The sequence below is a fragment of the Peromyscus eremicus genome, chromosome 8a (assembly GCF_949786415.1).
Source record: "Peromyscus eremicus chromosome 8a, PerEre_H2_v1, whole genome shotgun sequence".
In the NCBI taxonomy this organism is placed as follows: Eukaryota; Metazoa; Chordata; class Mammalia; order Rodentia; family Cricetidae; genus Peromyscus; species Peromyscus eremicus.
The window spans coordinates 85,503,330-85,530,581 of record NC_081423.1 but is presented as its reverse complement, the minus strand read 5'-3'; the positions used below and the strand labels follow the sequence as shown (position 1 = coordinate 85,530,581).

Below are 27,252 nucleotides of genomic sequence, written 5' to 3'. Positions count from 1 at the left end.
TCCAGCCCTCTCTCTCCCCTTGTCAGAAAAGCTAAGTGCCCCTTACACACACACACACACACACACACACACACACACACACACACACACACCCTAGGGATAGCTACCACAGTAAGCCAGAATTGACAGATCTCAAGTCCTGTCCCAGCTCTCAGCTCTGTCTCTTCTAGATGTTTGAACTTTCTAGACTTGGACAGGGCACCCAGCCCTGGGGAGACAAGGTAAGTAATCTCAGGAGACAGTCTCAAAGGCTGTGATGATTGACCGAACCTGGGAGAGAAGCTGCTTTCTGAACTGGACCAGAGCACTTTATTAGATTGATGATTGATGCCTGGCTCCTGTCCAAGAGGGACAGGCAGGAGAGAAGAAGAAGTCATGGGAGATGTGACACCCTATAGCTAGGGATTCTCCTCTGCATGGGCTCAGAGACTCGTACACTGCAAAAAGAGCCAGGGCTTCCTCCAGTGAAGCCCTGGACAAACACAGTTCCACGGGAGCAGAGGGAGGCAGGTGTTCTAATTCCTCCATCCTACAAGGGGAAACTGAGGCTCAGTGACATCTAGGGATGGGCTTCTGTGCTGCATGGCCTTATGGGTAATACAGCTTCTAGGAATTATTTCTCTCTCTCTCTCTCTCTCTCTCCGCCCCCCCCCCCCCGTGTGTGTGTGTGTGTGTGTGTGTGTGTGTGTGTGTGTGTGTGTGTGAATGCCATGTTTTGCATGTAGAGGTTAGACAATAACTTTCAGGAGTTGGTTCTCTCTTTCCATCATATGAGTTCCGTAGATTGAACTCAGGTCATCAGACTTGGCAGTAAGATCCCTTACCCACCCAGCCTTCTCACTGACTTCTATATAATACATTTTTAATTTGTGTGGGCATGTCTGTACACAACTGCATGTGCACATTTGTGTGCACATGGATGGAGCCCTAGGCTGGTGGTGTTCATCAGTAGCCCTCCATGTTGTTTTGTGAGACAGGGTCTCTCACTGGGACCCAGGGCTTGCCCATTAGGCTAGGCTGGCAGTCCAGGGAACCCCAGGGGTCCAGTACTCGGGATAAACATCTCCCGTGCTAGGATCACAAGTATGTGCTGTCACGGGACTGGGCTTGTCTGTTTTGTTTTGTTGAGAGGGTCCTGTGTAGCCCCGGCTGACCTGGAACTTGCTATGTAGACCAGACTGGCCTTGGACTTGGAGAGATCCACCAGCCTCTGCCTCCCCAGTGCTGGGACTAAAGACATGTGCCCCGTACTTGGCACCACACTGTGTTTTATCTGGGTCCTGAGGGCAAACCTGGGCCCTTGCACTTGCATGGTAAGCACTTTATAGACTGGGTCGGCCTCCCAGATCCTTTTAATTGTGTCTTTAACGCGTGAAAGGATTCATAAAGGAGAAAGCCAGCCGTGACCCTGGTTCCCACGACTCCGTTCTCACCTGGGAGGGGAAAGGCACAGACAACGTCTTACTTACAACCTTGCCTTGTTTGGATTAGCAAAGCCAGAGCAGAAGTCCGCTGAAGGAGTGGAAGCTCTCGGCCGGGCCCAGGCCACTCCAGTGAGCCTGCAGAGCTCCACTCCACACTCTGCCCCACGCTCTTCCCCAGATCCCCTCACCACGCCAGCCTCCTTGCAGCCCCAAGCTGAGGAAGGTTGGGTTCCAGTTCCTGGCAGAGCCCAGTTTCCTGTTTTTCTCCAAGTCGGCAAGGTCAGGCTGCTGCTGGGAAGGGATGCAGGGACCCCAGAGAGCAACAAGTCCCAGCCACGTAGAGGAAGGAGGGGCTCCGAGCCGCACTGAGGTCCCCCTTTCTCTGTGGAGAGCCCCACCACTCTGACAGTCTTGCGGAACTTTGCAAGGCCTCCGGGTCCCCTTCCACCTGGGTTTCAGCTTGCTCAGCTATGAAATGGAGTGAGCGGGTCTGTAGAATCCAAGTTAGACAAATCGGGGAGATGCAGGGCTCCGTCCACCGCAAAGACCGCAATGGCCACCTGTGCAGAAGGGCCTGTGACAAGGAGCTGCCTGAGTGACAGCAGCACTTGCTGACGGCCTCCTGGCCCTGTGCGGGGCCTTCTGTGTCATCTCATCTTCACAGAGACCTCTGAGACCTCCCCGCTCCAACATATGAGAACTTTAGTAGCCTGATTTTGTAAAGCGGAGAGTGGGGCTATGTGCACAGGAGTCGGAGATCAGCAAATGTGAGTCCTGTGCCCACGGCCCAGCCACCTTCCTCCTCTTGCTGCTAGTGTGGGCAATGTCAGGGAAATCCAGGGGTGCCTCTGGTGCTCAACTGTGGGGCCTTGATGGAAGTGGCTGAGGAGTCACCGTGTGAGAACGGTAAGACACTTTACCAGCTGGTACCAACAGAAACCAGGGGCTTATACAAAGAGCCAGCCTGTAAGCGTCAGGCCACACCCCACTACCACTGTCCGTTCAGTACCATTGAGTGCCTGCTATGTGCTGGGTTCATGCCTCCTCAGGATGCCCTTCCTCTTCCAGGGTTCAAATCCCAGCTCTGCCGGTTACAAGGTGTAAGACTTTGGGCAAGTTTCATCACTCACTTTGTCTCTGCCAGCTTTGGAGGATGGGCATAATAAAGGTAGGTGAGGTGGCATGTATCCCTAATCCCAACATGCAAGAAGCTGAGACAGGAGGACCGTAAGTTTTATCCAGGCTACAGGATATACAATGAAATACTGTTCTCCTACCCCCATCCCAAATACTGACAGTGCTGAGCTCGTGAGTGTGGGTTAACGGGTTAATCTGTCAAATGGAGCCAGCAGCAACCCCTCCCCCCTTTTCCATCTCAACTCTTCTTACCTCATTGGCCCTTGTTCCTTCATTCCTCACACTCGCCCTGCCCCAGCCCCCTTCTGTTTACGTCTCCCTCCTCTCTTCTTCCCCAGTCTTCCCTGAGATGCACAGTTGGCTTCCAGGAAGAGCGGGCACAGCCCATGAGTCCAACGCCACGGCCACGTCAGGATCTATGTGGCAAATGGGCCCACGAGAGAACAGGGCTCCATGCTGCACAGAGCCCACGGAAACACTTGCCCTCCTCTCCTGATAAGCTCTCTTGATCTGAGAGACGTTAATGCTGCTACTAGCCAGAGACCCAAGTCCAAACACAAGAGGTAGCTAGAAGCTCCGTAAGCCCAGAACTCAGAAGGCTGAGGCAGGAGGATTATGAGTTGGATGACCGCCTCGACAACATAAGGGAAGCTCTGTCTCAAAAAAAAAGGGAAAAATAAATAGCAAGAAACAACTGAGGAAGGACCCTTCCACATCCAGTAAAGCAAGCACAAGGCAGCCTGACCAGAAATTCAGGGGCCTGTGAGATGTAGCAGACAAGGAACTTAAGCATTGACTGAATCAGGCCCAATGTTACACAAGTCCAGATCTCTGGCCTAAGTAGCCATGTGCAGGAAAACTCTGCCTCTTCGTTTTTACTTATTTATTATTTTGGTTTTGAGAAACCGGAATTTCCTATGTAGCACAGGCTGGCCTCAAATTCACTACAATCCTCCTGCTTCAGGCTCCTGAGCTCTGAGATTGCCTGTGTATACTCCATGCCCTGCTCAATTTTTTTTTTCCCTTCCTTATCTCTTTCTTTGAGACAAAGCCTCATTACACAGCCATGGGTGACTTGGAACTCATTGTGTAGAACAGACTGGCCTCGAACTCACAGAGATCCACTTGCCTCTGCCTTTCAAAAGCCGAGAATAAAGGCATGTGCCACCACACCGGACTTCAACGTTTTGTTTTTCTTAAATCTCCAAATCATTTTCCTCACCCAAATATTGTGTTCGGGACTTCTCTGAAATGTCTCCAGCAGGTCTCCTCTCTGTGGGTCTTCTTGCTTGTGTATGTTTGTTTACATAGCCATCTGTCTTCTTCAAAGCTCCATGTTATCAGCCTCCTCACTTCCAAACCAAACTGCTGTTAGCAGTTAGGAGGTCCAGGCGATAGCGTGGGCCGGGATGGAGAGAGGAAGGGAGTGGTCTGGCGACAATGAAGGGACCTCCCGATAGTTGGGCTGAGTGGGTGAGAATAAAGACACCCACCCTACCCCAAATGTTGTGCTGGGACACAGGACAAGTGGCTAATGTAATGCAGGTAAAGTAAATGCTATGCCTGAGACATGACACGGTGAATGGACAGCCATGGATACCTGAAAAAGCAAAGGGAAAATGAAGGAAAACAGTAGTTTGTTCCTGTCTGGGAGCTTCATGCCACCCAACATCCGCACAGGAAGCAACTAGGACACCCAGTCAGGTGTCCCAGAAGAGGCACCTGAGCCAGCCTGGGCATACATCTGCCATGGTGGTCTAGGTATGAGAACTCACAGCTCCCCTGCAGCTGGTCTTTGGAGGCATCTCCCAAGTCCTAGGCTCTAGAAAATGCTATGGAGACACCTCAGCTGTCAGCTTTCTTGAGAGATTGCCTCAGCTGCAGAAAACAGCCTCATCCAAGGCTCAGTCAGTCGCCAGGGACTGATGTAACTGACATGGTACTGAAAAGCCACCTTAGCCCTGAGCTCCCTGTGGGGTTAGCTTGCATTGAAACTCCATTCCGTCTATCTTCTCCTCTGCCCGGCCTGGCTTCTGCCTTCTCCTAGTGACCGGCACCAGTCCCCAACGCCTCCTGACTGACTTCCTGCTCTCCAGCTCAGGTTCTGTTGGCCGGGGGAGCTCAGCCTCCGCCATCATCTTTATTCTCAGGAATGCCCCAGGTAGGATGAGACTTTACACAGTCCCAGGAGCTCTTGGAGTCCTCCCAGGTCACAGCACTTATCACTGCTCACCGGAAGTACTTATTTAATAACACTAGATCAAAGGCTTCGAGAGGCAGAGAAAGTATTAAGTCTCATCCCTGATTCTGCTGAATCCAGGCCTGTCCCGGCAGGTACTCAATAAATACATGTTGAGTGAATGAATAAACCACTTTATCTGAGGATTTAAAGATGGGGATACCTCCAGAGGGGAGGACGGCAGGGAACTGCTCTGAGCAGCTAAAATACAAGGCAGAGCCAACCACAGCACAAGTGCATCTATACCCCCACATAGTCACTTACCTGCCTGTGCTTTAATGCCCCCCCAAAATATTTTACCTCTTCCCAATGCCATTCCACCCCTACCTGTAGTTCTTCACACACATTCATTCATTCACCCCTCTCCCAACCACATACTACCAGGCTACCATCCTCCGGGAGGTCCTGGGTTCGAGCCCCACCGAGTACTGTGATATAACATGAGATGTCAGTAGGACACCCTAGCAACCTTTGCTTACTTTAGCAAGACCTCACCTGTAACAATGTTTGGGTGGAATTGTTTGCATTCCCAGGAAGGACTCCGATTCTTATCACATCTGTTTCTTAAAATGCCAGCTCCTGCCTGGGGGTTCTCTGACCCTGCTGCTTTTCCTAACCCATTCCTCCTGCCCTCCACTGAAAGCCTGTGACCCAGGCCATGTTCACATTGCCCGCCAAGGTGAGAATTACCTAATCACATAAATTACGTGGTCCTTCCTTGGTAAAGAGCATTCTTTTTTGTTTTGTTTGTCTTGTAAAGCTGGTGATGGAACCCAGGGCCTTATACATGCTACATAATACACTGAGTTACAATAAATCTCTGGTCATGACCACTTTCTTTTATAATTTATTTTTATTTTATGTGCATTGATGTTTTGTCTGCATGTATGTAATGGTGTCAGAGTCCCTAGAACTGGAGTTACAGACAGTTGTGAGTAACTATGTGGGTGCTGGGAATTGAACCCAGGTCCTCTGGAAGAGCAGTCAGTGCTCTTAACTGCTGAGCCATCTCTGCAGCCCTGTGACCACATTTTAAAGATGACCTTTGAGAGGCAACGGTCTTGGTTTGCTTGCCTACTTCAGACCAAATGAGAAGAAGGCTAGGTGACATGGGAAAGCACCTACCTTGTAGACTTAACTCGGCCAGGCACAGCAGTCACCTCCCCACTCCAGTGAAGCTGGAGCCAATCTGGTGAGCTGGCAGTGCCTGGGAGATCTGGCAGGCCGAGTCTCCTCTCTGCCTGCCCTCTTTGCTTTCTACTCCTGTCTCCTCTTAGTAAGACGTGCTCAGGAAAGCCTGCTGTTCGCTGCAGAGCCGGATTCCAGGAAGTCCGGGCTGAGCAGGCTCCTGACAGTATTCATTCTCAATTCCTTTTTGCTTCTTAAAGGTCCTTGAACCATAGCTCAGCCCCGTGACCTTCCAGACAGGATCCTGGCCACGCTTTCTGCATGGTTCCCACCCTCCCCCCATAAATGCACTTCTCCCTTCTTGGGCCTTCTGAGAATCCTAGAAGGTCACTAGTGGAAAGGACCGTGTTGATAGCAAAAGAGGAAACTGAGAAACCGTGGCCCATCTAACTGCTCCCGCCTGCCAGTACCCAGCTTCCAGGAGGGCCTCCATTATTTAGGAGCCAAGTGCTGTAGGACACTCTTCCCTTCCCTGACCTGACCAGCGACGAAATAAAAAGGTCTGGCTGTCCTATAGAAGAGGGTTTGTGGGGTATTGCTGGAAAGTCACAAATCCCAGGATAGGAGAGTGAAAAGCAGAGTGTGTCTCATCCCACCTGCATCAATCTAGGGGCTGCGGAATTTCCTAGAAAGATGAAGGACTGTCTGGAAAGACTATCAGACTCAGTGTCTGAGAGCAAAGTGATTCAGGTGGAGCAGAGGGAGATCTCATGAAGAGATTCAGGAGGGTTTTCTCAGCCTGTGATTTGTCCTGTAGGCATAACGGTGCAACCATACACGTAAGTGCATCCTGGGGATGAGATCCTCATTCTTCTCTCCCTCCCTGAACCATTAGCAAAGAACCTTACCTAGGGAGATGGACTATGTCTGCCCTCTTGCAAAATGTTTACCTATTCCTTTATTCATTTCTTTCTTTAGCAAAGATTTTTAGCGCCTGTGTCAGCCCACAATGGAGCAATCACCATCAAGGGAGATGTGGCGACTGTCCCCATGGAGTGTGTGATCCAATGGGTATAATTAAAGAATGTCACAACAGAGCGGGAATAGAGTGTCACTTGAGCGGGAGACAGGACTAACAGAAGAAGCAGATGAGATACCTCGGCTCAGGGAAGAGGTCAAAGCCAATCTAAGCTAGGTGAATTGAAGGATAGCACCTCAGCCTCAGAGAGGTTAATTCTCCAGGGATCACACATCTGGCAAGATCACTCCCCATCTGTATAAATGCACTGGGTTTGAATCCTACTTTTGCCACTTTCTGGATTAAATGCCCCTGGGTACATTACTGAATTGTTCTCTGTCCCTGTTCCCTCATCTGTAAAAGAGAATATCAGAAACCTGCCTGGACTGTACAGAATAAACCAAATGTATTAACATAACAGTTCTTTCTGCGTGGCCTTGGGACCCTCTGAAAGTCCCAGAACTCTTTCAAGGGCTCCATGAAGTCAAAATTGTACAAGACACTGAAACGGCATTTTATGGCATCATAAAAGCCAAATGTAGGTATCAATCTGGCTGCCTTTGAGTATGTTCATGGAAGAGATCTAGGAGAATGTAAAATGTGCCATTCTTTTCACTATTTTTTATTTTATAAAATAAAATTAATGGACCAGAGAGATGGCTCAGTAGTTAAGAGCACTGGCTGCTCTTCCAGAGGATCCAGCTATAATTCCCAGCACCCACATGGCAGCTTACAACCGTCTGTAACTCCAGTTCCAAGGGATCCAATGTCCTTCTCTGGCCTCCTTGGGGACTTTATTCATATGGCAGAGACATCCATGGAAACAAAACTCATTCACATAAACTAAAAATAAAGAAATCTTTTTTCAAAAAGAGGAAGGAAAGGGTGTATGGTAGTACATGCCTATAATCCTAGCACTTGAGAGGCAGAGGCAGGAGGGTCAGAAAATCAAGGCAAACTCAGATCACAGCAAATTCAAGGCAAGGCCAGGCGACATGAGACCCTGTCACAAAACAAAGACTTTTCTCAAAGAACCAATTACTAAATATTTACTTTTCTAACACCAGATAAAAATCTGCGTCAACAAAAGTTCTTTGGGGTCTTCAACAATTCTGTTGTAAACTAGCAAGTTTGAGAGCCACTGAACCAGCCTTTATAAAATGTTCCCATCAGTGCCAGTAGATCCTTGGTCACTGTTTGTCACCAGACTTATATGCTCAAAGACTTAACTTTGCTGGGCGTGGTGATGCATGCCATCAATGCCTGCTTTTGGAAGACGGAGCAGGAGGCAGGAGGTAAGCACTCATATACAGAACACATAAACACATACATAAAACATAAACACTCACATACATAACACATAAACACTCATATGCATAAAATGTTAAAAACCAATCTTTAAAAAGCAAAAAGACACCAGGTGTGAGGGTACATGCCTTTAATCCCAGCACCTGGGAGGCAGAGGCAGTGGGATCTCTGTGAGTTCAAGGCCAGTCTGGTCTACAGAGCAAGTTCCAGGACAACCAGGTCACACAGAGAAACCCTCTCTCAAAAACAAAACAAAACAAATACAAAAAGCTAAAGGAAGGTTGGGTAGTAGTCGGCCATAGTGGCACATGCCTCTAATTCCAACACTCAGTGGAGACAGGACCAGACTTCACAGCCAGTCTGGGTGACAGGAGGCTTTATCCCAAACAACAAACAGGACAACAGGAAAGGCTGAGGCACACTACAGTAGTCGGGTGCTTGCCTGGCGTGTGCAGAAGCCCAGGTTCAACCTTCGGTACCACCACCGAAAGGAAGGGGGTTAGCAGGAGTCAGAGAGAGGCATGAAAGATGGAGTGGACCAAAGGGGGCCTTTCTTCTTGACTTAGGATGGATGCTGTGGAGCCCTGCTAGGAACTTATTGAGTCTTCTCCCCTGAGTATAGCCCCATGACCAAGCACTGCGTTTCCCGGCTCTACCCTCCCGTGCCCAGAGCCCACCTGATGCATAGCAGTCACTCAGTAAATATTTGTTGATTGCATGGATTAATTAATACACAAAATGAAAGAGCTGTAGGTTCACTGAAACAGTTCTCACACTAGGAAATGCTTGGACATACGTAAGTCTACTAAGAGGGAACCATAAGTCCTATTTCAGTGGTGCAATGGAAGAATATGCAGTCTGTGACAGTTCTGTGTGTATGCAGAACTCACTGACATGTTAGTGAAGTAAGCAAGGCATAGAGCAGCTTGTGAAGCACACTTCTATTCATTTATATTTTTGCATTTTATTTATTTTGTGTTTGTGTATTGCTTGGGCATGGGTGTGACGGTCAGAGGACAACTTTTGGGAGTCGGTTCTCTCCTTCCCCCATGTGGGTCCCAGGGATTGAACTCGGGTAGTCAGGCTTGGTGGCGGGTGCTTTTGGCCACCAATCCATCTGGCCAGCCCCACTTTCATTGGAGTTTAAAAAGTGCTTTACAAAGCTCTGACAAGATAGCTGAGTGGGGAAGAGTGCTTGCCTGACATCCTGAGTTTGATCCCCAGGAGAGAGCAAACTCTCATAAGTTATCTTCTGACCTTCGCACTATGCTGTGGCAGGTCACACGCACACAAAATAAACAAACATAAAGCGGGGGGGGGGGGTGTCCTTACAAATGCATGTTGTATGTTTGTAGATGCATAAAATATATTGGGAAAAACACAAAAAAGCAGATAAGAATGGTTTCTTCAACAGAGAACACCAGGGACCAGGGGCGGGGGAGAGGGGGACACAAGCTCATTCTTCGACAATGTGCACAATCACACCAACTGTTCAATAGACGAGAAAAGCCAAGAATGAGAGAGAGAGAGAGAGAGAGAGAGAGAGAGAGAGAGAGAGAGGGAGGGAGGTAAAAATTGGAAAGAGAATTAGCTTTGTATGAGACCACTGTGACTTAGATCTGTGCCTGCTCACACCATCTAGCATATCACAAGGGGAACCCTGTACCCCTCTTATGGGAAAGACCTGTCACCATGTCACTAGTTATTGGGAACACTCTTGTTCCCACAGACTAGAGTCTGCATTGATCCAAACGTCTGGATTTCCCCTCCACCTAATTTGAGCATCCTTTATCTTACCTGAGTAAAACATATCTCGTTCCCGATCGGCCCTTAGCAGAGTCACGCAATCTTGACTGACATCCCTGGTATGTGCTTCAGCTTATAAGTCATCCATCCCTTTCCACAGCTTTCCCAGGGGAGGTTCCTTTCCCAGCAAACAGGAGTGGCACTGTCAGTTGGGCACCCACTGTTGTATCGGGTGTGGGTTCACGCGGGTCCATGGAAAGAAGACACAGAGGCACTCTAAGGATGAATTTTAACCTTTTCCAGCTGCAGGGGAATCAGCCTCTGGTGGGCTGACTTACAGCAGCTTAGCAAAGGGCCTTTTATTGTTACACAGTTCACACCTTTAGCAAGTCAGTTTCCATATACCAACACGTCTTATCTAAGCCCCCCAAAGAGACAATGCCAATGCAGAGTCTCAGTTAGGAGGCCTCTCAGGAGTCCTCCCCCAACCAAGTTCTGTATAAGTTTTGCACCCTTAAGGAAACTCTTAAGATTTATGTGTTTCAGACTGAAGGTACCTGGATACAAAAGGTAGCAGTCACAAAAGGCAGAAAAAAGCTAGGTGCTGCCGGGCAGTGGCAGCCCACACCTTTAATCCCAGCACACGGGAGGCTGAGGCAGGCGGATCTCTGTGAGTTCGAGGCCAGCCTGGTCTACAGATCGAGTATCAGGACAGGCTCCAAAACTACACAGAAAAACCCTGTTTCTAAAACATTAAAAAAAAAAAAAAAAAGCTAGGTCTAACACTAGAATCAAACTAGCTGCAGCTCTGCAGGAGCTCTCCCTACAGTGTGGGGGGTTTTTGTTTTGTTTTGTTTTTGCCCTGCAATCACAGATGTAGAGTTTTGTCTGTTGTTGTTGTATTCAGTGTGTGCACGTGTATGTTCATATGTGCCCCCCCCCGTGTGTGTGTGTGTGTGTGTGTGTGTGTGTGTTATGTGTGAGTGTGTGTGGTGTGTGTGTGAGTGTGTATGTGTGCAGTATGTGTGTGTGAGTGTGTGTGTGTGTAGTATGTGTGAGTGTGTGTGGTGTGTGTGTGTGAGTGTGTATGTGTGCAGTATGTGTGTGTGAGTGTGTGTGTGTGTAGTATGTGTGAGTGTATGTGGGTGTGTGGGTGTGAGTGTATGTGTGTGTGTTATGTGTGAGTGTGTGTGTGGTGTGTGTGTGTGTGTGTGTGTGTGTGTGAGTGTGTGTGTGGTATGTGTGTAGAGGCCAGAGTTCAATGACAGGTGTCTTTCTCTATTGCACCCCACCTTACCTTTTAAGACACAATCTCTCCTTGACCCTGGAGTTTGCTGATTTAGTTAGACTACCTGGCCAGCAAGCCCTTGGGATCCACCTGTCTCTGCCTTCCCAGCACTAGGATTCCAGACATGCCCCACCATGCCCAGCTTTTTGTGTGGGTGCTGGAAACCTGAACTCAGGTTCTCATGTTTGTTTGGCAAGAATTTTACCGAGTCGTTTGCCCAGTCCCTGTTGTTTGGTTTTTACACTTATATTTTAATTACGTCTATATGTGTGTCTATGTGAGGGCATATACACATACATGTAGGCACCCATGGAGGCCAGAAGAGGGCATCTGATCCCCTGGATCTGGAGCTGCAGACAGTTGTGAGCCACCTGACATGGGTGCTGGGAACTGAGTCCTCCAGAAGAGTGGGAAATGCTCTTTCCACACCACTTCTTGAAACTCAGTGTTGCTGGGTTTTTTGGGTTTTTTTGTTTTTTGGTTTTTCGAGACAGTGTTTCTCTGTGTAGCTTTGCGCCTTTCCTGGGACTCACTTGGTAGTCCAGGCTGGCCTCGAACTCACAGAAATCCGCCTCGCTCTGCCTCCCGAGTGCTGGGATTAAAGGCGTGTGCCACCATCGCCCGGCTTGTTTTTTTAAACAAGGTCTTATGTAGCTGATGCTGGCCTTGAACTTGCTATGTAGTCAAGGATGACCTTAAACTTCTGCTCATCCTGCCTTTTCCTCCTGAGTTTGAAGATGATGGCCACACAGCCCCACATCTAATTCACTCTGTGCTGGGGATAGAACCTAGGCCTCCTCCGACCCTCAGACGGAGGAGTTCACCCTTAAGCTGACTTTTATTCCTATGCTTCCATGCTAACAACTCTGAATCTACACCCTAGAAAGAGACTAGGGAAAAGACAAAGGACAAAAGGGTACGTGCTAGCTGAGTTGGTTCCTGTAACCAAAGACTTCTGGGTCTAGCTATCTCCCTGGCCAGGACTGGGTAAGAGTCGTTCTGGCTGCAATGAGACAAAGACGCCTTCAAACCAAATGGGTCATCACTATAATTAAAGAGGAATTCTGATCATACCCAGAGAGAGAGTGAAACCCTCACCAGCAAACGACACTTTAGGCTAACACTGTACTAAGCTGGAACATAATCAGCAGGCAGTGGGAATCCATTAACATTTTTTTGAGTGAGAGAGTAACAACGTGGAAAGGATCCGCCCAGCATAATGGTGCATCCCTTTAATCTCAGCACTGGGGAGACAGAGGGAGGCAAATCTCTGTGAGTTCAAGGCCAGCCTGGTTCTACCTTGTGGATCCCAAGACAGCCAGAGCTACATAGTGAGACAAGGTCAAACTAACAAACAAACAAACAAACAGAAACTAACAAAAATGAAAAGAAAGGATCGACACAGAACAGGATGAGGAGAGGAGAGCCAGGGAGGTTCCACACGCAAAGGGAACTGCTTGAAGAACAAGTCAGTGTGACTGGGCACCAGAAGCGGTAACGAAGATGTGGGGTGGGGCGCTGGCAGTGATGTCACTGACATAGAGAGAGCAAAGTAGAGATGGAGCTGCCAGTTGGCGAGAGGGCGAGAGGGAAGAAACATGCTCTGGGTCAGGGACAATTCTAGTTTGGAGTTCAGGGCGCAGGTCACACCTGAAGGTGTCAGTTTAGAAGTCAACAGCTAGGAAAAGACAATGGAAGGGGCAGAAACTGAGATTCCTCATCCTAAGTCAGCAGAATCCTCTGCAGAATCTGCTCCCCCATGGCTTATGGCCTCAGAGTACTAGACATGCCCTCCATCCCTGTTCACATGGCCCCAGAGTCTTAGACACACCCTCCATCCCTGTTCACATGGCCCCAGCATCCTGGACATGCCCTCCATCCCTACTCACATTCCGCTCTCCATAGCTTCTCTACTGAATCTCTCCCTGTGGCTAATCTGTCCCAGATCTTCATCTTCTGCCACTGCCCTCGTCCAGCTCCATCACATCCAACCTGACGTGCAGCCAGGCTCTGCAGCTGGCCTCCTGCTCTGTAACTGCCACCCCACTACCTGTTTTGGAAAGAGAAACTGAACTGAGGTTCCATGCTAGCGATTGAACCTGTCTTTTTCCCAGTGCTGTCTGTGGCTTCCGCTCTGCATTGCCTTCCCTAGCCCAGGTCACAGACTTCAGCGTCAGCTGCATTTCTCTCCCTATCCCTTACAGCTGACATCCAACCCCAGATGGGCTGACTGCTTCCCTCTATCTCCATGCCTTGACAGGCCCTTCCTGCACCCGCGTTACTTTGGCCTTCTCTCAATGCACCTGGCCTGGCAGCAGTCAGTTTAAGAGGCACCCCTTCTAGGAAGCCTTCTTTGATCTCTCCTCTATGACCTTCCATCACCCAGTAGCTTCTCTGCCCTTTACATTGTATTGCTGATCCTCTATGAATGGCGGACTCTTGCCTCATTGCTATCACCAAGGACTTAGTCAAGGGCCAGCTGTAAACTATGTGTTCAATTAATGTTTGCTGAATGATTTAGTGAAGCCAGGAATTGATGAGAACAAGGGAAAGAATGCAGAAAAGCTAGGGGTCCAGAACTAAAACTTGGGGAGTGTTCAGCTGGTAGAATGCTTGCTTAGATTACATGAAACCCTGATCCAAACACAGCGGACAGTCGGAAGTTCAGGAGCATCTTCAACCTTGGCTACAGAGACCCTGTCTTTTAAAAAGAATAGGAATGAGCTGGTCATGGTGGCACGTACCATTAATCCCAGCACCGGGGAGGAGGCAGGTGGATCCCTGTGAGTTCGGGGCCAATCTGGTCTACACAGTGAGACCCTGTCTCAAAAGAAGAAGGAGGGCGAAGAGGAGACAGACAGCACAAAAGGACCGGTCCCAAGTGTCACCGATTGTCAGGAGTGTGTCCCCTGTAACTCCCTCTTTCAGGTCACACTTGGTCCTCCAGGACAGTCTCCATGAGCCCCCTCTGAGAGGTAGTCCCTATCATCCCCCACACCTAGGCTTTGTGTCCTGCTGTCCAGCCCTCCTTTCTCTGCAGCTAACTGAGCCCTGCAAGCTCACCGGCCAGCCAGAGGCTCTGGCAGGAAACTAGACGGCGGAAGACAAGGAGAATCCAGGCTTTCCCTCCATCCCTCTTCATCTTGAGTAGGAGCTGTGGAAATGGGTGTGTCTGCCATGTGGTTCTAGTCTTCTCCCCGTGACCCAGCCTCTGACTGCCCTGCCCTGTCTGGCCTTCCCACCAGGGGGCAGGAGTGGATTCCTGGTCACAGTCGTCTTCTGTTGGCTGTTGCCAATCCTCCTGTGTAAGTTATTCCTCCCTGAAATACTGTTGGAACTTAGAATGGGTCAGCTCACCTGGCTGGGTCCTGCCTGATACAGTACCCTCCATCCCTCCATCATCATACACCTACTACCCGGGATGACTCAAGTTCTCATCTGAAGTGATTTAGATTCTGCCAGTCACTAGAGGAAAAAAAAAAAAAGCTCGAGGGCAGGGACCATCTAGAGACTCAGCACTTATCTCCCAGCCTGACCCTTTGGTGCTCAGCACATCACACTGTGCAGTACAAGGAGACAGGAACTGAGAAGAGGCATTTAGCAGGAGCCAAGTCAGTGTGTGGTCACAGAGAGAAGGGGAGGCGGGCAGAAGCCATGCTGTGAGGAGTACATGCAAATGGAAGACACTAGGAAACAGCGTACCGGAAAGCCAGGATGGGGAAGGTGTTGTTTTGTTGATTGGTTATTTTTAGGCCAGGAGCTTGGTCGCATTCATGGGTTGAAAGGAGCAAGATGTTTGATGGCAGGAGATGCTGGGGCATTGGCTGTGGAATGGTGTGACCTAAGTGGCTTCACATGAGAATTAAAGCCACCAGAAGGGTCAGGGATGGTATGGATTTTTTGTTTTAAATAACACAACAGATTTATTTTTATTTTATGTGCATTGGAATTTTGACATAAGTGTTGAGTCCTCTGGAACTGGAGTTACAGACAGGTGTGAGTTGCTATGTGGGTGCTGGGAATTGAACCCAGGTCCTCTGGAAGAGCAGTCAATATTCTTAACCAGTGAGCCATCTCTCCAGCTCGTTTTTTTGTTTTTTTGTTTGTTTGTTTTGTTTTGTTTTTGAGACAGCATCTCACGTAGCCCAGGCTGGCCTTGAACTCCCTATATAGCCAAGGATGACCTTGAACTTCTGATCTTCTTGCCTCCACTTTCTGAGTGCTGGGATTGCAGGCCATGCCATCATTCCTGGGACTGGTGCTGGGGACTGAGCCCACGGCTTCATGTCTGCTAGGCAAGCACTCTACCTACCGAGTCACATCTTCAGATGCTATGGGCGGTAGAGAGGTGAGTTAGAAGGGGAAAATCAGTCAAGAACTGAGAAGAATGCCAGTCAAGCCAGGGATCCCTGTGATGGCATCAAAGTCAGGGAGGGGTCTCAGGAGGCTATGTCCAGGCCTGATCTTGGTAAGGGAACGTCCAGTGCCTGTCGGAGACCCCCATGCATACAGCTCCAACCTTTGCCAAGACTCGAACCTCCTCTCCCTCTCATCTTTAACACTTCTCCTCTCCCCTGCCAGTTCTGTAGTTTATGGTGCCCCTTTCATCATCCAGTATGTGATGAGATGGTCCAGCTGGCAGAGATCAGCAGCAGCAGGCAGCAGTGTGCTGGAGAAAGTTTAACAACTAGTTTGGATGTGTGTGTGTGTGTGTGTGCGTGCGCGTGCGCGCGCGCGCGCGCGCGCGCGCGCTCAGCTTTATGCTACTTGCCAATTTCTATGGTGTAAATAGTCCCACTTTAAGCTACCAACATGAGGTCACAGTGGGAAAGAACAGGGACTGTATCTATGTATCTGTTTCCTCTACTGCTTCCCCATCCCCACCAAGATGTCTGGGCTGAAGGCAGGGATGGGGCAGGTCCAAACTGGGGACCAGCAAAAACCTCATGGCGACAGTACAGGCAGGTCCCTAGTGGGAGGAGGCACACCTTCTCCTCCGGGAATGTCTGCCCCTAGGCCTAGGGCCTCTCACGCCATCCTCACAGCAGCCTTCGCCTGGACTCGATTTCACAGGAATGTGGGCCCAAGACCCACAGGCGTCAGACGGTTTGCCCAACACCTGCTCACTAGACATGGCCTCGTACCGTAAACGTGCCAAGGCCAGCAGAGTTTCCCTTCTCCAGGGCAAACAGAAAAGGACAAATGACCCAAAGATGGCATTGGCTCACCACTGCACCCAGTTCCACAGAACTGAGGGGGGGCAGTTGCTCCTTGAAAAGTCTCTGTGGAGTCCTGCATGCAGGGGGTGTTACACACTGTGTTGTTTGGATCCTGGGTCGTCTGGTACAGCAAGTGACCCTGAGCAAGTCACTTCTCTCCAGGCTTCTGTTTGTTCAGCCATAGGATGAGGACAGTAATAACCGGACAGGGGTTCTCAAGTAGGGACAACCGCTTCTCCTGAGGATGGTTAGTAACATCAAGAGACCTTTTTGTTGTCACACAAGGTATGGGAGCATGTTTTCCTAACCTAGCAGACTCTGTCAGGCATGCTCTTAAGTATCCTGCAGTAACAAGGTGACAGGGTTGCCTGATTGGTGACAATGAATTATCCAATACAAAACGTCAAGACTGAGGTTATCCAATGAGGTTCTGCACACAGCACACTTAGTGGACGGAAGACAGGGTCTTATGTAGCCCAGGCTGGCCTCAAATATGCTCTGGAGGTGAAGATGGCATTGAACTACTAATCCTCCTGCTTCCAGTCCCCAGTGCTGGGATTACAGCCACATGCCACTATACCTAGCTGGTTTATGATCTTAATCAAAGCCAGAAGCTGAACAAGTGAGAGCCAAGTACAATGACACATACATGTGAAAATGCTATGACGGAATCCATTCCTTTGCATGCTAACTTTAAGAATGCTTTTTAAAGAAAGAGAAATGTAAACAAACAACGCAGAGGCTGAGCTAGGAATAGTAGCCCTGCCTGTAACCCCAATACGGGGGGAGGTGAAAACGTGAAGAAGTTTGAGGCCAGCAGGGGCTCAGTAATGAGTTACAGGTCACAGAGACCTTATCTGGGGGGTGGAGAAAGAAGGAAAGAAAAGGGACCAGGAATGGAGCTCCGTGGTAGAGTGCTCGCCCAGGATATGCAAGGCCCTGGGTTTGGACTCTCGGATCTGAAAAACAAACAGACCCTGCTTTGCTCTCAGCCTGGCACAGTCTTACCCTTGTGTCTCCAAACCTGAAATAGATGGGATGTGAAACCCCGAGTACTGAGCCCAACACTGCCCCAGGTGTGAGTCACCCTGTAAATGTCAATTATTTTATTTAAAGCCCAGCTGAAGCTGCATGAGTGACTCAAGGCTAGAAGCCTGCCCAGACCATCATGACTTATTAGACCAGGAGGAAGTCGCTTTTGCCCGAATCTCTCCTAGGGGGTAGATATTTCAAGATTCAGAGGCACCCCAGCGGCCACTGGGAGAGGGACTGAGGGGCATTTGCGTCTCACCTCACCCACTGTGGGAAGAGACAGGAGAAAAGCAGCTGAGACTGAGAAGCCCTGCTTTTCCCTAGTGCTTTCCTTGCTAATCAGTCTAGTGGTGTGTTCTCCCCTGCAAGCTGACCCTCTGCAGAGCTTTGAGTCACTAATACACCCTAGTACTGGAGTGTAGGTTTAAAGACCAATTATCTTGATGGAGGAGGCAACGTCTGGGAGGGAACCAGGACCACCGAAACACTGGCTGTCCTAAAGAAGGAAAGGTGAGGGGAGATGGAAAAGTGAGCTAGCCCTGCAGGGAGCGACTCCAGAATCTGGGCCTGTTGCCCACAGCTTTCCTGAGAAGTACTTTGCCCAGAGGCAAACAGGTGGTGGGCGGGAAAAGACAGACACCCAAGACCTGATACCAACCTGTACATCTGGCCGGGCTCTGCCTCTCTCTGAGTCACTGAAATGCCCAACCCTGGAGATGGCAGGAGCTTTTCAGAAGGCCCCCAGTCCAGCTTTTTTTTTTGCCTTACCGTCTCTCAGCTGGTCACTGGCAGAGCCAAGATAGGTCCCAGAGACTGTCTTGACTCTGAAGTATAGGCTTCATGAAAGTCACAGCCCGAAATGCTTCTAGGACAACACTTGCCATGATTGAGAATAAGACAACATGGGCTGGGGCTGTGAGCAACTACAGGCTTTGTTCTAACATTTTCTGGTCCTGGGTTGGGGAGTTGGGGTGGAGTGGGGGTGGGGGAGTGAGCCTCTTAGGTTGTAGGCTGTTTTGTTTTCATACAGAAGTCTGGCTACAGAGCCCAAACTGGTCTCAAACCTGTCATCCTCCTGCCTCAGCCTCCTGAATGCAGGCCAGATTGTGGGATTTCCACACTGTCAAATGAATGGCCTTTCCTGGTGTCCAACAACAGATGTCTGCTTGGACACATCTCCAGAAAGAAGTAGGTCTGCAAAGTGGTCACAAGCAGACAGTGGCCTGGCCCTGGCTCAAACCTTTCCAGACAGGAGGCTCCTTATTTCTCAAGCCAGTCTCGAAGAGTCCTAGAGGAATCCCAACAGTCACAACACATCTTTCATTCTGGAAACTCTAAAAGGCAAAATGCGATTTCTTATTACCACTAAATAGAAGCTTGTTGTACAGTAGAAAGCCCATTAGCAAAGTCAGAAAAGGGGGGGAAAATCCATACATTCCCTATACTCCCTCTTGCCCCCATCAAAAGGGCACGTTTTCAAACCAGGTCTTTCTGGCTCTGTGGTCTAGGATGGATCCTGTGCACAGCACTCACACCACGCAGCTTCTCCTGGGGTGGAATGAGATTGTACCATGCCATCTGCAGGCTCCCTTAGACCTGAGTTTCAACACTAGGCCTGTCTTACGTGGGTCTTTGGCTCCCCATGCTTCTAGAAGGCAAGCCCAGTAAAGTCAGGGCACACACTAAGTGCTCCATAAATGTATTTCTAGCCCCACCGGGATCCCACAAAGCAACAACTCCCTCAAGTAAAAAGGAAGAGGAATCTAAGACCTTGGAGAGAGAGCGCCTCGCCATCTCCAAGGTAACGAAAGCCGAAGCTGGGAATGCCCACGCATGCGTACAGTCGCCCTTCCTTCCCGTAACCTCAAAAAGAATGCAACCCGTAAAAAGATTTGCCAGAAGCCGAGAGCGCATGTGTAGTTCCACCAACACCCTGGCCTCCTCCGCCTACTGCCCGCCGGCCCACCCAGCCAACGCCTCTAGCAACCCTGGCCGGAAACAGTATCCATTTTGGGAGAGGCCGTGATAGCCAATCGTTGCTGGAGAGTGGATGGCAGGCCGGCCGGGAGGAGACGCCTTATTGGCTTACTTGTGGGAGTGGGCGGGATCAAGGGTCGCCGTGCGGCCAAAGAAAGGAGGCGGGAAGCTCGCAAAATCGCAGCCACGGGGAGAGGCGTGGCCCTGGGCGGGGCTAGACGTGGGGGCGTGGTCGGGGAGGAGCGGCTGGGGCCCCGAGCGATCGCTGGCCAGCGAAGCGCCACACTCGCTGGGTTGAGGAGAACGGCGCTCAGCCGGTAGGTGACTGGGCAGAGTCCCGAGACCTAAAGCGGGTCGCTGAGGGCTCGAGCGGGCGGGGCCGGGGCGCTTCTGAGGCCGGGCCGGCTTGCGGCCTTGCTCCCCGCGAGGGCTGGCTGGGATGGGTGGCCGGGTGTCTGCGGTCTAACCAGCTCGCACGCGCCGCGCCACCAGCGCCACGCTCACTACGCCGTGCTCGCCCTGGAGCTTCCAGGCCGCGCACCCACGGGTCACACGCTCGACCGGATCGCGCGCGGGGACTGCCTTCTTCCCCTTCCCCAACATCCGCCCCACTACCAGCCCCGGCTGCGAGGTGCCCCCCCAAGAGAAGGAGATTGCTCCACCGCCCTAGCCGTGAAATGTACTGTCTTTCCCTATGAAGTGCTTGGGGTCACTTGTGCTGGGAGCGGGAGCAGAGACTGCCCTGGACACTCAGTAGGGCAGTGCTAGTCGCCCACAGTATCCTCCCTCTTCGATGATCCCGACCCTTCTGTGTGATTCTGTGTTCTACTTTTGGTGTCTGTTTATATGTACTAGTCCCATCTTGGAAGCTCACCGTGGCTCTGGCAAGTTGCAGCCACCTGTCACCAAGTAAAAAGAAACATTTGTCGGCGGCAGCGATTCCCACCTGCTTAGGAGCCTCTTCCGTGTTTATTAACTTCAGAAAAAAAATCTTCCCCCACCCCTCCGTGTTCATTCACTTAAGAAAAAGCCTCCCCCCGCCCTCTAAGTTGAGATTAAAAGATGGCTCTCAGCACTAAAGGATGGATAGTGGTGTGCATGGGTTGTAAAGGAGAGGATGAGTGAAGAAAAGTTTCAAAACTCAGTGTATTGATGACATTTTTTTTTTTGTTAATTGGAGACAGTGAACACTAATGACTTGGTTAAGAGTGAATGAAATTAAACAATGAGAGTGGCACCGTCCAGTGAACTTTGGACCACTGGCACTGTGGCTAGAAACATAGTCTTTCTGAGCCATGAGAGGATCCTAACATTAGTGATGAAGCCTTTGCTTAGTAACTTTCCCCTGTGAGTGGTCGGTGTGGTAAGATGGATAGAGTATTATTCAGGTGATAAGTGAAGTACCTGAACTAGGTGTGGGGGATGAGGGCGCACATACCTTGTCTGAGGCCTCAAAGCCGTGACCAAGGGTGAGTTCTCAGATCTCTGAATTAAGTCTGCATAAGTTAACCATGATAGAGAAAAGAGGGAGGAAGGTCTGGGGTAATATTTTTTGCTCTTAACACGAAAGGATGGCTTTGAAGGTTCTGGACTTGCTTATGATGTGTGTGGATTTTCTCTTGTGTCTGAAGTGATGTCAAAGGCAATTCCTTTGGATCGATGCCAGCTTTCTGAGTCTTTTCAAAGGCCTATAAGACATCTTGAAAGCTAGGCATGGTGGCACACACCTGTAATCCCATCACTGGGGAGGCTAAAGCAGGAGGATTACTGTAACTTTGGAGGCAGTGAGGGCTTCATAGCAAGATCCTGTCTCAGAACACCGGAAAGAAAGAAAGAAGACATCCTGGTTTATTTGGAAGAGTGTGGTGAATTTCTCAGAAGATCTCATAATAATAGTTAATATGTCTGACTTTAATTTTAGAGATCAGTACCTAGCTGTACATACCCAGAAATACATCCCAGCAGTTTGTGAAATTAAACAGTACTTGGGCTTTAGGTCATTTTGTGATTGTCCCTGGCTAGAAGGAGCAGTTCTGAGGGGTTTCTGGTGTCTGTTAGAGTTTGTGGGAGTGCACCACAGAGCCCCTGCCAAATGAACCTTCCTCTATTAAACAAAACCGTCTGGTTTTGCTCCTCAGCCTCGGCAGATAGACGTTTGGTTCCTCATTTTGGTTCTGATGAACACTGATTCCTTTGTGATCTGCTTGGAGTGTTTGTGTGCGAGAGGACAGGACTCACCCTGATTGGTTGTCCAGCCCTAGGCAACTGTTAGGAGGTTTTTGTTTTTTTGGTGAGTGAGAGGGTTCATCACTAGCTAGGAGCTGGTAGGAGATTGGAGGGTTGTACAGTAGATAAAAGCTTAAATCTGGGCGTGTTTGTTTAGGCCATCTTGCCCCCTCTTAAGACTTTTATGTTATCACCTTGGCCTGTGAAGTCACTTTCAGGCTCCTTTTTTTTTTTTTTTTTTTTTTTTTTTCTCCTCCTGTCTCAGTGGACAACACATGGACTTCTCCCAACAGGTGCTTCTGCCCTGGGAAGAACTCACACGTTCATCCTGGGTGGCTTGACAAATGTTCTTTCTGGGGCGAAAGAAGAAATCTGAAAACCAAGTTCCATCCAAGTGAAAGGTTAGCTTGCTTCACATGCAAGCAGCAGACATTTCTACCGATGGCTTCCATCATCTCAATGCTTTTTTTTTTTTTTTCCTGGCAAAAGGTTAAAATGCAACTAAAATTCTGCTTTCATGATTAATAAGTCACTACCGCAGTTGTGTCTGATGCTTCCTGTTTGCCCCATTTTAGTATTTCAGTTAAACTGGAGGCATCTGAGCACTCTGGGCACTTTTGATGGCACCAGCATCCAAGTGGGTGTGGAGAGGGGCAGTATGGAGAGTGGATCTGGGGAGCTCTAGGGATAAGTCAGCCCACTGCACACCAGAATCCCGAATAAGGGAAAGGAATGGAGTGGAGTGTCTTCACGGGTAGGGTGAGCATTTCAAGTGTGAGCACCCTGCGCTCACTTGGTGTTGCTGACTGCAGAGGTACAGCTGTGGGGCAGAGCGGGAAAGCCGAGTGGAAGGCAGGCAGCAGAGGAGAACGTTTGGCACTTCTGTGCAGGGTACTGAGGTAGCGTCCTGAGTTCTGAGCTTCTCTCAACTGCCTGAATGACAGGATAAGGGAGCTTTCCTCAGAGGCCTGAGTGTTCTTTTACTCATGTTTAAATTGAGGCCCCTTCCCCTCTTCCTGTTTTGGAGTCTTCCATCTTGAGCTCCCTGGTAGAAATCCTTTGGAATTATGTGCATAGGGAATAATTTTGCAGGCAGCCTTTCTATTTTCTTACAGTATAGAGGTAAAGATCTTTAAAATGAGGACTAAATAAAACAGACAATAATCCTTAGGAATTTGGTGTCATGGTTAGTATCTAAACTGACTTTCCTTGGCATACACTTGATCATTTTACACTACTCACTTGCTGAAGGATGATAAGCCCCTCTCCCGAAAAAGTTCTTAATTGTTATCGCTGTTTAGTGGTTGTTGATACTGATCGTTATTAAAAGCCTGCCATCTGAACAAGTGTGCCCATGCTCATTTCACAGATGTAGAAACTAAGGCAGAAGGCGCAAGTGATCTGGCCAGGGATAGAGCCTGTCCATACTGCCACCACATCCACTGTGGCGTTTATGTTGTCAAACAGACCTGGGTCAGGGCCTGGTCTGCCTGTGGCTGTCTGTCTGTCTGTGTGCCCTCGAGCAAATGGCTTCACTTCTGTGAGCATGGAGTGCCTCGCCTGCAAATGGGACCAGAAATGTTTCATGGGGCTGTTTCAAGTAGAAGACAGGGGAGGATTTGTGTGCTGGGCTGAGCACAGTGGCTGTCGCTGCTCTTGGTCATTGTGATGGCAGTAGTAGCAGCAGATGACTGCATTGTGACTAGATCTGTCCTCTGTAAGATGATGTGAAGAAACACTGGGGTGCCTGACAGGTCAGTCCTTTTCTTCAGCAGGCCCTCCAAGGACTGCTTCCCTAGCCTGGATGGGTTAGCTGTCCCGTCTTCCCAGTCTTAATTCATTGTATTCATTCATTGTGTGTGCACACGTGTGTATCACAGCACACCTGTGGAGGTCAGAGGACTTCTCTCCTTCCACCATGTGGGTTCCAGAGAGCAAAGTCAGGTCTTCAGGCTGGACTTGCAAGCATGTCTACTCACTGAGCCATCTCGCCAGCCCTGGGTTCCCTCAGGTTTACTGTACATCCTTCCTTCACAGTACTTCAGATAAGCCTAAAAAGACTTAGCATCTGTCCAGTCAGAGTGCGTAGTCCTAAATAGGGGCTACCTGCATGTCTCTCAGGACTCCGATGCAAACAGAACGGGGTCTGTCTGGGAGTTCTTCACCCCCCCTCCCCCGCTTCCCCATCCTCCATGTGGTTTAGTGGGTCCCAGCATTAACCTGGGCTGAGAAAGAGAGTACCCAGAATAGAAGCCACTGAGGACTTGTTCTTTGTTTGGGGGACAAGGAGGCTACATTTGTTTGCGGGGGGTTATGGTTTCCGTCAGCACACGGCACCCTCGCTCTTCTCCCTTAAAACTGCCTATCTCCATAGCCAGGTCTGGGGGCCCTGGATTTACAGTCAAGGATTTGCAGGTTCTGCTTCAGATATCATGGGTTGGGGGCGGGGGATTAAATTCCTTTCTCCTTAATACAAACCAAAAAGACTGCCTCCCACCACACTGCCATTCTTTCTAAATACATTTGTTTTCTCTTGGGGAAGCTGTCTTGAGAGGCGAAGAGTCATTTCTAAAGCAAACCTAGTTTTTAGAAAAACGAAATCACCGGATGTCAAGCCTCATGAGGAGCTTGCTCAGGTGAAAATGAAAGCAGTCGCCTGCCCAGGGTGGCATTTGCCTTCACGGCTGGAGGTGAAGGCAGAGCGTCTGGACCCTGCTCAGTCGCTGGCCAGCCCCACAGCCTGGGTCTGACAGGTGCCTTAGTCACTTTTCAAGCAGCTTTGTTTAGGTGAGGGGAGTACTTTCTCTGGAAGGTGAGTCACTCGCGCAGGGGTGTAGGTAACAGGCCATTTGTTCCCCGGCCCAGTTGCAGAGGAAGTCCCGAGCAGACCTTGTTGAAAAGCCCTCTGCCGAAGATCACCCTCATTCCAGCCCAAGGGCTAAGATTCAGGAGCAGGAAGCCGATGGGAGGCTCCTAACGCTTGCTGACGGACAGCCCCATCCCCTGGTGGGTCATGTGGGCAGGGCACAGAGCCCAGGTCAGCAATGTCACCACCACTCCCGAGTCCAGCCACCTTGAGGGTGGAAAATGGCTCACTTCCAGTGACAGTTCTGTGCAGCAGCAGGAGTGGAGCTTTGGCCCTGGGGAGCTGGGAAATCCCTTGGCAGAGAGCTAGAGAGAGATCCAAATTGTACTTGGAGATGAGAGATTTGGGGAGATCCCTTCTCACCCCTGCCTTCCTTCTAGCCACCTGAGTTGGAGGCTCACAGGAGCTCCAAGGGTTGGGAAGAAAGGCCTATGGCTCTCTGGGTTTCAGGGAACTTGGGGGACCTCAAACTCATCACCTTAGTTCTCTCCACTTAGCAAGTCAGCATTTGGGCCCAGAAAAAAGCACTGGGGGAAGGCCTGAGCCAGCCTCCCCTGCCATTTTCCAGTGGTCGCAGCTTCTGCTGACTCTCATTCCAGAGAGCCATCCATGATTAGTGTCCATAGACAGAGGGTCTTTCACAATGTGTCCTTGACTAGGGCCCCGAGTGTTAGTCTGTGTGTCCAGGACCATCCACAAGGTGGACTTGACTGTTCAGGGCCTCAGTAGAACTGATAATCCCTTGCAAGTGTTCTGGTTCCCTGTCACAGAGTCCTCCTGAGTTCAGAACTCAGCGCCTACCTAACAGGCCAGGTGCATCATTGTGTCTCTGTGGTCCCAGCGCTGAGGCTGGGGAGTAAAGACAAGAGGATCCTAGGGGATCCTGGAAGCTCGCTGGCCAGCTAGTCTAGCCAATCAGTGAGCTCCAGTTTCAGTGAGAGGAAAAAAAAAAATAAGGTGGAGAGCCATTGAGGAAAACACCCGACAGTCACCCTCTGGTGTCCACACCTATCTGCACACACGGACGCACATGAGGGGAGGGCCAGATATTCATTACTATTTGTCCCTCGTCTGCAAAAGGTTGGCTAAGGCTGCCCAGCTGCTTGGTGGCAGAAATTCAGCTCTGCACTGCCTTGTTGCCGCTGGACCCAGGAGTTACCCCTAGTGTAGGACTTGAATTTCCTTAGACAGCTCCTCTGTTTCCCCACAGCAGCTCCATCACTCTCAGGCTCCCGCAAGCTTTTCGGGCCTGGGAAGGGTGGAACCTGTGTGGCTTCTGCTCTGCTTCTGAGAAAAGGTAAACAGAAAGCTGTTTATTTGACTCTCTCTTCTACCATTAGGTTGATGTGGTCAAAAGGAGACCAGGGTTGATAAGAAAATACAATCTAGGCAGGGTTACCCGGAAGTCTCAAAGGTTGTCTCCACCTTTAAGGCTCTTTCTTCTGTCCCCAAGCAGTGTCTTACCTAACGTGGGCCTTGAGTGACGATTGATGATTGAGGTTCCAAAGCCACTGGACACCAAGAAGCATTTGTGTCTTTCTTCTCCAAAGAGGTGGCATGTTGCCCACAGCTTACAGGTGGCCAGGAGAGCCTGAGTAGCCGGTGTCACCCCAGCCGGACCTGTCTGGCTCTTCTCCATGAGAGGCCTCTAAGGGCAAAGCATGATGTCATATCTGGGTAGTGGCCCACTGTACGTGCAAAGCGCTGGTCTAGCTGATCCTCTCGTGACCCTGGCTGGCCTTTCCCTTTACTGACTAGTACTCTTCTGGTTGGTATTAGGAATAGCTGGGAGGCTTAGAAGGGAAGAGGAATTTGGCCGCCAAATGAGGGTATGATTGCTAGTTAAGATAATACCTGGAGTGCTTTGCCTGGGGGAGTTAATGTGGGGAACAGCTCCCCAAGCCCATAAGTCTCACCTGTTTTGTGCTGTGGTTTGAGAGGCAGGGAGAGCTTTATAGATAGAAATGTAAGAGAGAGGGGTCTGTGTACCACCCATCCATCCCCTATGTAGGGCACAGGTGCAGGTCAGTTCAGGTGGATATTGTGTGGATCGGAGCGCCAGAAGGCTCATCTTCTCAGTCAGTCATAAATAAATGGGTCACCAGGTCAGTATTTAGGGAAGAGGTTGATGACGGTTTCAGCATCTAGCTTGCAGACTCTTTTTTTTTTTTTTTTTTACCGGGATGCCGGGATGCAGTCAGAATCCAGTCACTGACGTGATCCCCTTCTGCAGCCATCAGGTGCGGTCCCCTGGAGCTTGCCAGTGATCGGAGTGAACACGTGTGCTAACCCAGGCAGGCTCGCAGAGTCTGTGGCCTTCATCTATTTTGTCATTTTATTTTTATTTTTAATTTTACTTACGTGTGTGTCTCTATGTATGTAAGAGGGATAGGGTATGTGTGCCACAGTGCCCACGTGGAGGTCAGAGGACAACCTTGTGAAGTTGGTTCTGTCTTTCCCCCATTACCTGGATTCTAGGATCAAACCAGGTCACCAGATTTGTATGGCAAGTGCCTTTACCTGCTGAACCATCCTGCTGGCCCTTTTTGCTTCCTTTTTTGTCTTTTAGCCCTGGCTAGTCTGTGATTCACTGTGTAGACCAGGCTGGGCTTGAACTTGCAGTGATCCTCCTGCCTCTGCCTCT

At 49.8% G+C, this 27,252-nt stretch overlaps 1 protein-coding gene across 1 annotated transcript in view; it reads left to right on the top strand.

Moving 5' to 3' along the window:
- Positions 1-19,727: 19,727 nt before the first annotated feature.
- Map3k14 (mitogen-activated protein kinase kinase kinase 14) overlaps positions 19,728-27,252 on the top strand; it is a 47,536-nt gene continuing 40,011 nt past the window's right edge. Inside the window, exon 1 of the mRNA XM_059271921.1 lies at positions 19,728-19,833. The gene's annotated coding sequence lies outside the window, so the exon portion shown is untranslated. The remainder of the gene's footprint in view (positions 19,834-27,252) is intronic.